Raw genomic sequence first — 10,558 nt, forward strand, 5'->3', positions numbered from 1 at the left:
GCGGTGTTTGTAAATCGCAGTGCTTCCATTCGTAGCAGGAGTGCACTTGTTCATGTTCACTGTATAAAGGCCCTTTTGCTTCTGTAGGTGACAAAGGTGGCATTTTTTCTGTGCATTTAATGCATGCAGGCAGCAGGTTTAGCACGTGAGAGTACATTGAAAATACATTCAGCGTTTTTAATTTTGCTGCTGCTACAAGCCCTTATTTCTCTAGGTCGCACGTAGGAGTACATTTTTCTTGAAGGTGTGTAAAAGGGTGAGAGTTGGTGGGAGAAAATGCAGGATTCCTTACATACTTGCACAAGGTACGCTCACAAAGCCAGCATTAGAGTAGCATTACAGACTGTGTGAATGAGCCTCAACTGTCCCTGAGCCCCACCAAATGTACCCACCCCATCAGACTGGGCTCTTTCTTCTCCTGGGTTAGAACTTCTCTCTTTGCCTGCTTGCGAAACAGAACCTGCGTTAGTGCCTCCTGCATCTCAGCTCAGGGGGCCTCGCACACCTCACTTGGTGCGTGCCCTTGGAAGCCTGGGGACTGAGCTCAGACACAGTCATAGGCATTGCTCTCTCTATTTTTAAGATGATTTCTATTATATTTACTTTTCCTGCTGCCTTTAACAACTTGTTTGGGCTGTTTTGACCTTGTTTTAAGACTAAAGAGACTTATAGGCAGATAGGTTATTGAGCCAATAACTGCACTTCCTGCTTAGCCACTTTTAAGAACTTTGGGTGATTCTGATGAACTACTGAGGTTCAGCGAGGTATTGCTCAGTTAGTGTGTTTCCAAGAAAGGGGGAAAGGGGGATTCAATTTCTTCTTTCAGATGCCTTTAGCTTAACAAAGTGTTTGAGATGCACAAGTTCAGATTTCATTTAACCAGGTGTTTGAAAGGAAAGGAAAGGAAAGGAAAGGAAAGGAAAGGAAAGGAAAGGAAAGGAAAGGAAAGGAAAGGAAAGGAAAGGAAAGCTACTGCTTTTTAATTTCTACATTTTTATTTTTTTTCAGTCTTCCCAAGTAGTTCTGCACTTGAAAGGATAATGGATAACAGAAAATAACAATTCTTGAATTCAGATCACTGTATGTAAATATAATTTAACTGAAGCTATATTTAAAAAGGGATAATATGTAGAAAAATACAAGTAGGTTATCTGATGATAAAAAAGTATTAACTATGATTATGGGTGCATGAATTTGAATAGAGACTTAACATATATACCATCTGTGAAACACTGTCATTGCACATGTTAGTAGGAAGCAAAAGTTTGTTTATTAAATTCTAGAAATGTACTTAATGTAAATTTGCTGCAAAGGTCTCAAACCCGACAGCAAAACTGACAGCCATCTACAAACATAGCTTTGCTTTTTGAAGTCATATGCATTATTCTTGGTACTTTATCAGTAATATTCTTTCACAATAAAGCACAAGAGAAGCAAGTCTTTCCTCTATCTTCATTATTTAGTGCTGTTTTTCCCCCTTTAATAAATTTTCCCCAGTGCAATAAAATATGTTGGAAGCTTTACTGTAGCCCATGCTAATATTCCAAGATATTTCCAACCCCTTTAATAAATTGTTAAGTAGAAGAATAGAAAGAATACCTATTAAAATAAAACAAAATGTATTTTGTGTAGCTAACTTGATGTCTAACTTTGATCTTTTAAAGGAAGAGTGTTTTTTGCTTTACAACTATTTTTTTTGTCCTTTTCTTCCTCATCTTGCTTTCTTTTTCTTCCTCGTCTTGCTTTCTTTTTCTGTTTTCCTGCTTCCTCTTTATTCTCTGTATTTCCTTCCCTACAGCCATTCCAATAGTGACTTTCTGTATTTCAGTCTCACATCAACATTTTACATTTTTATGTCATTATTAAGGCAAAATTGCTTTCCTATATGTAGTCTTTAATACAGAAGTGGGAAGAACAAAGGATATTTCGGTATAATTAAAAACAGTTTAAGATTTTAATGATCTGTTAATCACAAAAACTATTGCAAGCCACTTATCTAGAGTTTGGGAGTGGTGATAAAGAAGTTCATGTCTGTGTTATTTTGTTTCACTTTGTCTTTAGACTTGGAGTCTTATTTTGACAAATATATTAGAAACATTTTTTATTATTTTTTAATTAGGAATTAGCAAGTTGATTTTTATTTATTTATTTTTTTTTTCCTGAGTGAAAATTCAAAAGCTTGCTCTGAGTGGTAAAGCAGTCCATATAAATATTTCACATCATCAGTATTCGGTTTAGAGGTTGACATTAGTCTTGAAATTAAATTTTACATAGTTCATACTCTGAGTACAGCATGAAATCACTGATGTATTAACTTACTGGTTGAAGCTGTGTTACAGAACTGAGAGGAGCTGCTTGCTGAAGGTAGGCTTGCAGTGCAGCAGTTTGTATTTCAGGGAAGTTTAAATCTGGTTCCTTTATACAATTACAAACTTTTAAATACAAATCGCCTTCCATCAGCTGTCAGAAAGAGGTTAATATGTTTCCTGAAGTGTAATGTAGCCATTCGTTCAGACACTAGGTGGCTCACGTCAGATGTTTAAACCTTTCCCAGAACTGTTGAGCTGTGGCTCCCCTGGCCTGTATTGCACGGTGCTGGGTGCTGAGAGCCTGTGCCACTGGTCGTTACTCCATTCCTTCAGTAGCTTTGTTGCTGTTTTAACAAAATAAGCAGCTTATTTTGCTATTGAAATGGGCATTTCAATGGGTCAGAAAAGGAGAATTGAAGAAGAATTGTGGATTAATTTAGAATGAATGTTGTATTTCCATAGTAGGAAGGTGAGGCTGTTTTTTTTTTTTTTTCTTTTCCCCAACTGCTTAAATAGTCAGCTAATGAGCCTGTGGAAACCTAAGTACACACAATGCAAACAAGGTATGTATTTTGCCTAGAGGTAGCAACAGACAAAACCTGGCTTCCAGAAGTTAACTAAAGACTATTTAATCAAGGTGTAGACAAACAGACTAGTTGCAATATAAAAGTAGTGTTAGTGCAGTTATAAAGTTTGTAGCTATATTTTTTTCTATATATCGGTATACTGAAGTTGATAAATATGATTTACTTGTTGTTTTCCCAAACTATTGAAACTAGATTTGGATCACCTTATAAGTAACATCTTCAAGAGTACTTTCTTCTCTCAGTTCTTTAGTAACAGTGAAGGCAATTTTTATGTTATTGGGGAGGAGCGTCAACAGGATTATGAAATGCGGTTCTGAGTTTCAGTGCTGGTTATGACTAATATTAGCTGGGAACTTCCACTGAGAAATACCCAACTGAGCAACTTCCTTATATGCAACTGCAAGCAGACAGCCATTCTCTGTGACAGAGACCTCAGCTGAACCAGCCTGCAGTCTGGCTTTGGACTCAGTGCAATGTGCTTTACTTCCATGAGCTACTCCAATGGTTTCTGGAGGCTTGCTGACCTGAGAAAATGTTACCTTGCATGTGAAGGGAGCAGTGCAAACCTGCAAGCTTGGAAACTGTTGACATATACAGTAACTATTGTACCTAATGCAATACATTTAAACTGGCTTTTAAAAGTCACTAATGATAATGGCATCAGTAGAAAGTAGCAACAGCTTTGTGAAACCAACGCTAGTCACCTGTATAGAATGCAACCTGTGTTATGTTCACAGAGAGTGCAACAAAATGGAGTCTTAAATACATCTTCAAGAAGAATAGCACAAAGCCAATCCACCAATTCACAATTAAGCTCCAAAGGAACTTGATTATACAGAGCCTTGAGATCCAGTGAGGTTTTATTCCTGTTGTGTCTTCTTTTTTTTTTCTTTTTTTCTTCATAGAGGCAAGTACTCAGGAGTTTTTACACCTAAACATTATTTTTTCAGGCCTGCCAATGTAAAGAAGTGAGATGTTTTGATGTCAACTACAGGACATAGATGCTCTCCCTCAGTTACTCGTTAAAATTCAGTGAATCTTGGTAGATAATTTAGACAGAACTACATTATATTCAGCACCTAATTTGAGAAAAGAAGCTTTTGCACTATTGGGTGAAGGTTTGATTACAAGCCATTTATCAGGCTATCAGGCTGTCAGTGTACAGTAAGAATGGAGGATGGAAAAAAAAAAAAGAGAGAGAGAGAGAAGTCATTTAATTTCTGAGATCTCATGACCTCTTTCCTTCTATAAAAAGGGGAGCTGTGTTCTGCAGCAATATCAGTGGTTCCATGGTATTATTTTTGTTTTTGTAGTCTCACAGGATTCCAGAGTTTGGGGAAAAGGAAGAGACAGGTGCTGATACAAAGTCAAGTTAATGGACTTGTGTTAGTATACCTGTGGAATGTCATGTCAAAGCTGTTCGGGATGTGAAAATTTTGGACGCGTTCAAAGGGAGATTGGACAAGCAGATACTGGAGAGATTCACTGAGGAAAACTAAAGAGACAGGCAGCATCAATCTCAGGAAGTTCTCTGACCTGAAAATAGCTGGCAGCTGGGAGAAGACTCTGAGGAAGCATTACATATGCTTGCCCTGTTCTTATTCTTCCCAGGGCATTGATTTCTAGCCACTGCTGAAGAGAAGATGGGTCTGAACCAATGTGGCATATGTTCTTATGTAAATGACTTCATGCTGATACAAATGTGTAGGAATTTCTCTGCATTAAATGATCTCCTGTAAAAGACAGGATATTGTAGAAGGATAGGGAACATTACTACTGCAAAAGCTCCAAAAGATTTTGCAACATCCAGTTAGAATCATTTTTGATTATTTCAGAATATCCATTTGAACAATAAAACCTTTTAGCAGGTGTGTAGAAGGTGATCAGTGAATTTTAACTGGTTTCTGAAAAGACACTGTGTAGTTGGTCTTTGGTTATGTTTGCAGTTGCACTGTGATGACCAGTACATCGGTTGCATAATTTCATGGCTCTCGTTGTTAGTATTCATCCTAACTGCACAACAGTCTTAACAGAAGGTAGGTCTATATCTTCACAGCGAGGCAGCCTTCTTCTTGTTCACTGGATTGTAAACATCTCAGTAAAAAGGTCTCAAAAAGGAGTGGTGGTTAGAGATTTTTTTGCCCCATTATTTAGCTGGTGATGGCATCTAACAGTTTAATATGATATATTTAGTGCAGGAGCTTTCACCTGGGTCTCCAAACATACAAGTTAATGTTTCCTAGTTTTTTTCAGTTAAGAATGAAGTCAACTATATGTAAAATCTGTACAATGGCATAAATTTTCCAAGCTTCTTCCTAAAGACGAATTTGTTAAGAAAACTAGTAAAATGCTTTGATTCTCTTTTATTTTTTAAGGAAAACACACAGTCACTTTAATTATTTTGCAGGATGATAGGACAATTGAAAATGCATCTCTAACTTCCCTGACACATTGAGTCAGTTTACTTCTTGTCAGCATTATTTGATTTTGTAATATAGTAGGATTTGAAAATAAATAGTTCTGTTTCTCTGCACACTAAAAAAAATATTTTGAAATGATTCATCTCTTCAGTCTTTTTCTTGTTGATGTAGTTGTTCCAGCTCCTCATGTTGTTTTTTAAATTGTTTTATAAATGAAACGATAGCTTTGTGACTTCAACAGAGTGCTTTTCTTGGTTGTTAGTCACAGCCATTCTCTGAGAGTTCAGTGGTTCTGAGCTTGACTAATTAGGGTGTGCAAGGCAAAATAAGATGCTTACATGAGTGTATCTGTAAATCTTACCAGGTACCATTTCAGTGAAGTTCTATAGCCAAGTAAATAAAAAAAGATATGAGCAATCATTGAGCAGTGATTCTGCTCAAATTTTAACAATCTTTTTTTTGATACCTGCATACACCAGAGATAAATCAGCCTGTGGATTTTTTTCTGGTAAATCTTTCCCAACTTTAAGCTAAGAAAGCTTGAAGCTCTGTGCTGTTCACAGCGTGCTGACATTGTGCTTGCTTGAATACAGCCTCATTGTCTGTGAAGCTAAGCAGGCTAAATGACAAACAAAAATGCAGACCAGCGTCCTGCAGATGATATTTGTTCTTACCATGCTGTAAACAGGAATATGTGTATGAAAAGAAGAAGAAAAGGATGATTAATGTGTATTCTCAGTTACAGTACAGAAAATGCAGCTCTAGTGATAACTGACTTTCTGAGAGAGTTGTGACACTTCAGTATTTATTCCTGATGAAGCAGGGAGAGGACCACATGATCAATGAATTTGGGCCTTTTTGCATAATTAGTGGCAAAGCGCTCACACACACACACACTCAGTTACTTTGCCTGGCACAGCTTCAGTCTTCTTATTCACCAGCTGCTAAGTCATTTTCATATCCGTCGCTGCTTCCTCCGAGTGAAAACACACCTGCTCTTCCTGCATTGTATCCATTTATTGTTGGCTTCCTGGAAGCAAAAGATGTAAGAGAATTTTGGCTTGTATCAGAGGTCTGGATAATCATGGGGTAACTCAGGACTGCCACACTCTTAAAAAGTGATTATATGTTAATTTATCTATATTAATTAACAATTCCCATCCATACATGTACACTGAAGGCTTAGAATTACATGTAAGCGGCATTTTTGGTAACATTATTTCTCGTCTCTACCATTTGGAAATACACTTTTTTGATTAGGATTTGACCATTCCTACAGTGTTATCACATACCAGTGCCCTTAAATTGCAATCAGCTTATTGTGTATTAAATCACATCAGAGAATTTTACACAGAACTGAAACATCCTTACCTGCACCAGTGACTAAAAACTGCAGCTTTGATCACAAAAGGGAGATTAGGCAAAAATAACACTGAGGAAAGACAACTTTAATATGGGGAATAAAACCAGGAAAGATAGATATAATGATAAATATCAGGTTAGTTGCTAATAAGAAAATAAAGTACCAGAGACCTCTTTCCTGGTGCTTGACTTTACATTTCCATGTATTCTCTGAAGTGCAGCCATATGGACAGCTGTCCCTAGAGCCCTCCTTTAGAAGGCACTGTAGCCTGGAACTTATGGAAGTGAGCTTTAATTTCTTCTCCAATTCTTCAGAGACAATGGAAAATTGTATCATGTATCCTATCCACCAGTTACTAATCAGTTGTTGCCTGTTACTGGGTACTGTGACAAACACAGTAACCAACTGGTTACTGCACCAGCCATGAAACTGGCAGCATAACATCCGAGTCCTGAGTGCTAATCATTTTCTAACACAGAGAGTCTTTTATATAGATATTAATTCATCTTCACAAGACTCTAGAAATCTACTTCTTCCTTGGCACATAGTGGAGTAGCTAAAGACAAGAATCACAAAAGGAGTTTAGGGCTATGGTACCAGCTGCTGCAGCCTTCAGTATATATCTGCCTTCCTACACAGTGTATGGGGCTAGCTGAAAAGCGATGCTTTAAGTAGAGCTGCTGTCTCTGTAGTCCTGAGTCCTTTCTAGTCATGTCTCTTGGAGATGAAAATTCATTTTTACATGGAGTAATTATGGCAGATCATAGAGATTATAATTCTTTACTCTCGTGGCTACAGCAATCTTTGGGTTCCAGCCTCCATTCTAACAATGTTTGCATGTTTTATGGCATGGTAGGCAGTAGGGTATTCCCACTTTGCTGCTTTTGACGATCAGTTTTACTGACTGATTTTCTATTTTACTGGTGCCTAGAACCAGCCCTCTGAAGACACCATCCTTGCCAAAGGCAGAATCAGCTTTACCTAAACCATTTCTAACATATGTTTGCCTGTTTTGAAGATCTATATTGGTGATAAAGATTTCACAGCCTCCCAAGGGACCTTCTGTTCTTCCTTACAGATTTTTTTTCTAAATCTCTAATTATTCTTCAGTTGAACCACACTTTCCACAAGGCACAATGCACAAACTGGACAATATGCTCCAGCTGAGACTTTCCACGATAGCTTTCAACAAATACATGCTGGCTGTTTTGTGTCCTTAAAACAGGACAAAAGCCTAAGCTTTTATACAAACTCGTTCAATTATTTGTTCCAGTATTTTTCTGAGAATGGAAGTCAAGCAGAACAGTATGTAATTCTCTTGTTTCTTCTGTTCTTCTCTCAGAGATAAATAAACATGATGTCTGTCCTTTTTCATTCTTTCAGAAGCTCATCTGTTCTCCACAAGTTCTCAAAGATAATTGCTAATGGCCCTGAAATGTCTTTATTCTGTTATCTCTGAGTATCCGAAGAGGAATTTCCTCAAGCCCAGCTGGTTTGAAAATATTCACAGAAGTTATAATTCTAACCTGAATTATTTTGCCTTTGTCACTGGTACTAATTCTTTTATCCATCTGATTGAGGTTGACCCTTCTACTGAAGAAAGAGGTAAAAAAGTTTTCAGCCTTTTCAATATAATCTCTAATAGTTTCCTCTAATTCCACTGAGTAGTAGATCACTCAGTCACTCTTTCACTCTTTCCTTTGTCTTTGTTTTGGCGTAGAGACATAAACAGAACTTTTTTCTTCTTTTTATCCTACCTTACTACTTATCCCATTCTGTGCCTTGACTTTTCTGATTTTGCCATCTTTTTACATCACTGCATTATTCTTATATACTCCCCAGTAATTTGACTTAGAGCACAGAATGTAGAAGCTTCCTTGACCTTAAAGTAGTTAAAAACCTTACTGTTTCTTTAGCTTTGGGGGATTTTTAAAAGTACATTTCTTGTTTTATCCCTTGCATTGGAGTGATTTGTGTTATTTTCTCCTTTTCTAAAGGAGATAGAAATTCTTTTGAGCTCCTTGTTTTATTTTTTTCAAGGATCACAATGGTGTCTGCATACTGGGTTCAGACACTGAAGTGTCTGTATAGATCTAATCCCGACTGCTTTGCCAGAAGTCACACTGTACATTATGCTAGAGCTGGGTCTGAAGCACAGAAGTGCCTTGCTTGCATCAGTTGCTTCTGATTCCTGCCTCATTTATGATCTGATTAAAGCAGGATTGTTTGGTTACTATCTGAATTGTGTAGGTTTATTTTATGCTAGCAAATTGCCTTGCTTACTAGTTTTTCTTTGCGTGCCCTTCATTGTCCTTGTTTATTTCTACATTGTCTTGAAAAAAAAAGAAAGAAAGAATGAAAAAAAAGTTTCAGTATGTATTTTTCCCATCTGGTTAGTCCAGCACTCTTCTTAATTAGTAAAATGCCATCCTGTCAGATTCTCTCCTGCCAGGAAGTCATTCAGCTACCAAATCACTTCTTCACCTCCATCATATATTTTAACATTTGAAAACAGCAAAACTGTAAGATATCACATTCTTCCTTACAACAGAAAAAGCAAGACCAACTACAGCAATGCTAATTAAGTGTAGGTTAGGATTCATTTGAATTTAAACCGGGCCTCATGGGACTTCAGAGCATGTACCCAGAGAGTCACAAAATATGCAACAACACTTCTCAATTAACATTAATTTATTTGGGAACAATAAAAAGCTGCAGAAATAGGCACAACCTCTTCCTCAGTCTACCCGCACCGGTTTGTGCTCTGCCCAGACTGCTTTCCTAACTTTGTGTTCCAAAGGCCGGCTCCTTCTTATGTCTGGGAACTACCAGACTGCATCAAGTATCATACTATTCTCTTTCTGGAGACTTAAACCAATTTTTCCATTATAAAGCCACTTGAAAACACTGCATTGTCAATTAAATCATAAGCTTTATATCTGAATACATCAATTTTGTTACAGAAGCATAATCGTTGTGTTTCTCTTCCATTGTTCTTAATGGAATGCCACCCATTTTAAGCTTTCTGCATGGTTTAGTTAATTTTCAAAAAACCCTTGTCATATCAGTAGAAATATTTAAATCATTCAATGCCAGCATACTGATTATAAATAACAAAGTTAATAAGTGTTAAAAATAAGCGCTCTTTCAAGAAAAAGGGACAGTCTTGAGAAATCTAAGCTACATCTATATTTGAAATATATAACATATGAATAGTTCCTAGACAGTTAACAAGCACAAAAGAAAATACAATTTTTCAAAACTTCATTAACTTTTTTTAGAATTTGCTAAAAAGAAATTCAGTAGGAGAGCATTCTTTATGTTAATATAATTTAACAGCAGTTATAGCATTTTCCTCTTTTGTTTTTACTTTTGTAATCACTATAGAATGTGTAATAAAAATAATTTTCTCTCAAATTCTGTAGGAATTTTTGCTTTTGCATGGAAGTAGTTTGAAAAAAAAATACACTAATGAGGTGTTTCTTTCAAGATTATGACCTGCTATATTCTGACTCCTCTGTGTTGTGGACTTTTCAATATTTTCTGGCAGGTTTGTTCATCTGAGCTTTAATGAAAAGGAAGCAGAGATAAGAGTCTCCTGTGCATAGAACTCACCCCTAGGCACCCACTTCCAGTTGCTGTTGGAGATTAAATCTCTGAATTAAAAAGGACATTCTTGTCTTGCAAGGCAAGTAGAAGTGAGCAGAGAGAAACCTGTGACTATGGCTGAGCACGGGGACCATCGGCTCTGCAGGGGTGACTGTTCCAAGGTGTGAGAAAGCTGGCTAAACTTGCTGTATGAACATAATGTGTTGTAGGTTTTAGCATTAGTAGACCAGCAGAAGACGAAAAAAATATATATATTTTCTTCTCTACTCT

The sequence above is a fragment of the Netta rufina genome (assembly GCF_964035555.1).
Source record: "Netta rufina genome assembly, chromosome: 6".
In the NCBI taxonomy this organism is placed as follows: domain Eukaryota; kingdom Metazoa; phylum Chordata; class Aves; order Anseriformes; family Anatidae; genus Netta; species Netta rufina.